The following is a 4,262-nucleotide window of genomic DNA, read 5'->3' on the forward strand; positions in this document are numbered from 1 at the left end:
GCAGTCCAACACTCGCCTAAGTTCTCTCACTAGGAGGCTTAGCTGCAGTCCAGCACTCGCCTAAGTTTGAAAAAATCCTACCGAGTGGAGAGCGACCTTCCCACTCAGGGGCTTAGCTGCAGTCCAGCACTCGCCTAAGTCCTCCCACTAGGAGACTTAGCTGCAGTCCAGTACTTGCCTAAGTTTGAAGAAATCCTACCAAGTGGAGAGCAACCCTCCCACTCGGGGGCTTAGCTGCAGTCCAGCACTCGCCTAGGTTCTCCCACTAGGAGATTTAGCTGCAGTCCAGTACTCGCCTAAGTTTGAAAAAATCCTACCGAGTGGAGAGCAACCCTCCCACTCGGGGGCTTAGCTGTAGTCCAGCACTCGCCTAAGTTCTCTCACTAGGAGACTTAGCTGCAGTCCAGTACTCGCCTAAGTTTGAAACATATCCCTACCCGCAAGGATGACGAGGTGCGGGTCGACTGCAACCTTCTCCTTCGGAGCTGCGGCACAAGTACAACGTCTGCTCTATCCCTATCCGCAAGGATGACGAGGTGCAGGTCGACTGCAACCTTCTCCTTCGGAGCTGCTGCGTCTCCAGCGCAAATACTACTCGTGTAGCCAGGAAAAGGAATTGTTAAACAAATCATCTAAATTATGAAAAGAGAGGGACCAACAAAGCTAAATAAATGAGCTACTATTCAACAAAACACATCTAAGAATCATACATTCCATGAACCAGCACTGCAGTTCAACAACCAACATACCTAAATAAGCTCTGACATAAACGAACATATAATACCTGTCAAGTTCTTTTATCACTTCTATGAGCTATAAGTTATGTTAAAATTTATAGACATTGAGGACACATAATTAATACCCAAGGTACTAATAACTACCACATGGGCAACAAGGAATTACAGCTTTAATCATTGATATAACAGCAGGTCATATATAAAAAGAGAACAGCACTCAAAATAGCTTACCTGAGTCTGCAAATCATCACCAGTGACAATGTTACCCACCGTGCGCAGAGCTGGAATGAGAACAGAAGCCGAAGGGTGCCTAAATCAAATAATAGGAATTAGCACATCAACCATGTGTAGCTGAGGGAAAAGGTGAACATGAAAAATGCTCTTACAAGAGAAGCTCCACAAGGCGAGGAAAAACACCAGACTCAATCACAGATTGGATCTTGTCATTAGTACCATTAAACAAGTACGAGAGAGCCCAGCAGGCATCAGTGAGCACCTCCTCATCCTGAGAGTGGATAAGGCGCTGCAGTGCTGAGAGAGCCGGTTTGACTTGCCACACACACAGATCAACTCAAAAGCATCATTTTTTACAGCAAGTTCAATCAATGAGACAACTTCCCAGAATTAAACTTGTTGAAAGTTTGGCTGTGGTTTCCCACGGCAGAAGTTGGAGAGTGTCCATGTGGCATTCCTGAGCATTGAGAGCTTGGCATAATCATTGAGCTGCTGCAACAAAGGGAACATACCACCACTTCCAAGCACAAGGTCACGACACTTTGGAGAGTCACCAGCAACATTCCCCAAAGCCCAAACAGCCTGAAAATACAAATATGAAACACATTAGCATCATGTCATAAAGCCTCTGAAAGAAGAAAATCTTTTGAGTTGTTCCCATGCCTGTTCGCGGACATCCTCACTAGGAGAGCTGAGTAGCTTGACAAAGATGGGCACAACACCGTACTCAACCACCACTTTGGTGTTGTCTGATGTGCCTGATGCAATGTTGGTGAGCGCGCATGCAGCCTCAAACTGTATCAGAAAAAATTAGGTAAGCATGTGCCACTTTGAGTGATTAAATGCAACTACAATCAAATTAACATAACTTCATCATTAGGATTGTTCTCACCTAGAGTTGGGGATAGTCCTCCCGTGTGAGGAACTCAATGAAGCGAGGCACCACGCCTGTGTAGATCACTTCCTAAATTGGAGGGCTTCTCTCTACAAACATTATGCAACATATCAGCAGGCCGTCACAATTTTGAATTAGAAGCAGGTACGACTTTTTCTTAAAAAAATACATGGACTGATCATAAATTAATTAGTGTTGAATATTTAATAGATGGTGTAGGCCAAAAAACAAGCATCCATTGCTTCCCTAATTATTATTTTCATAAGCATTGCAGGGTCACATTACTGAAACAATGTTACCTAGATCGACAAACAGTCAGCAGAACATTGGTTTAAAAAGGCAATAGTTAAATCAAACACTATGATACGGTGCAGGAGCGGATGAATGGACTTGACATGTTCAGTGAATTTTAAATCTCGAAAAGTAATATGGGGACAAGTAATTGATTTTGCCCCCCTAATACGCAAGTAAACTAAGACCTACACTCGTGGTTTAGCCACGAGCCCACGAGCAAATCTAGAACTGGCAGACCTCTCAGAGCAGAGGCGGAGGACGAAAGAAAAATAAGGTGTGGCGAACTCAATCTTAAGTAAAAGATTGACGGAAACAGTAAAAATACATATCAATATTTTCATGTGATCCTCAACATAACCAAATACAATGATAATGTTCTCACAGAAAAAATACAATGATAATGAAAACATTTTCTTGTGCGGGTGATAATGGAAACATATTTAACTTGAAAATCTATCTAAACCAGCAGTCCATCACACATTGCTCGATGCCCAACCCACGGCCACCCACGGCCACCGTCGGCCCTCCCGTCGTAGCCTCCCGTCGTCCGTCTCGTCCTGGCCAGCCACAGCCACGCTAGCCAGGGTTGAACTTTTTTTCCTTTTTTTAGAACAGCTCGCTAGGGTTGCTGCATGCATGTGTTGTGTGAGCGGTTGACAGGATGACTGGGGCGATTGGTTCAGCAAGTCGGCTCGTGGGCCTGTATCTACATGGCACCGTGCCCATTTATATCAAGCAACTGCAGCGAGCCTATCAAGTCAATCACATGTTATGCATAGGTATAGAATCTTTTTCGCACCCAAGAATCAAGGTATGGCAGCCACCACCCCTTGCCCACTGGGGTGCTCCGCTAGTGTCTCAGAGTAATAATCATGGATAGTGTATTGACAGAGGTATGCGACGCGCGGGTTCTCGTCCTCGATGGCGTTGGCGGCGCGGAGGATGGGGACGATGGGCACGAGGGAGGACGACACTAGCTCGCTCTCCTCCTCCTTGCCGGAGAAGCCCTACCCCACCTCCGCCGCTCCGGCGCCATGGCCACGCGCATGCATGATCTCGACGAGCGGGCGCGTGATCCCCTGGGCGCGGGGTCCAGTGGCACCACATAATTGTCCGTCGAGGCTGCCGCGGCGAGCACCGCCGTACCCCTCCTCCGCCGCTTCGGCGCCACGGCCACGCGCATGCAACTACAGCGGGTGCCGCGGGGGAGCTGCAAGGAGGCGAGGGTCCGCGCGAGGGGGGCGGCGGCGGTGGCTTCCATGGGGATCGGAGCGGAGGAAGGTGGGAGCTTGGGGGAGTGTTGCGCGTAGCCCGTGCTCGCCGGAACGGCCGGAGTGGGTGGTGGCAGCGGCGAGGAGATCGTGGGGAGAGGAGCCGGGAACGGGATCGTGGGAAGGATGAGAGAGAGAGTTTTTTCAGGGATGATAGAGAGTGGTGGGGTGGGAGTGGATCGGGCCGGGGTGGATGGTGACACGCTTAGTAAAAGCGTGGGGGTCTTACCTGCGCTGTAGCTACTTATTTAGCAGCAGCGCAGGTTTTATAACCCTTGCTACTATTATGGCCTGTCCTCGGGGCATGGTGAAGACCACTTAGTAGCAGCGCGGGTTTATACCCCTCGCTACTACTATTAACTTAGTAGTAGCGTGGTTTTTATACCCCTCGCTACTACTAATTAGAACTAGCGCCTCCTTTTAAACCGCGCTACTGGTAAGCTTCTGTGTATAAGGTTTTCCCTAGTAGTGAGGGAGGGGAAACTTGCCCCCCAAGCCAAGGGGGCGCCCCCTTTAGGGTTTCCCCTTAACCCTAGGCGCATGGGCCCTAGGGGGATGGTACCCAGCCCACTTAGGGGATGGTACCCAGCCCACTTAGGGGCTGGTTCCCCTCCACATACATCCCATAGGGCCCTCCGGGGCAGGTGGACCCTCCCGGTGGAACCCCGGAACCCTTTCGTCGGTCCCGGTACAATACCGGCAAACCCCCGAACACTTCCGGTGACCGTATGAGGACTTCCCATATATAAATCTTCACCTCCGGACCATTCCGGAACTCCTCGTGACATCCGGGATCTCATCCGGGACTCCGAACAACCTTCAGTAACCACA

The 4,262-nt window shown here is 49.4% G+C and overlaps 1 pseudogene; it reads right to left on the minus strand.

Moving 5' to 3' along the window:
- Window positions 1–598: 598 nt before the first annotated feature.
- Window positions 599–3,421, minus strand: LOC125546948 (annotated as a pseudogene).
- Between the last annotated feature and the right edge of the window lie 841 nt (window positions 3,422–4,262).

The sequence above is a fragment of the Triticum urartu genome, chromosome 3, assembly GCF_003073215.2.
Source record: "Triticum urartu cultivar G1812 chromosome 3, Tu2.1, whole genome shotgun sequence".
Taxonomy (NCBI): domain Eukaryota; kingdom Viridiplantae; phylum Streptophyta; class Magnoliopsida; order Poales; family Poaceae; genus Triticum; species Triticum urartu.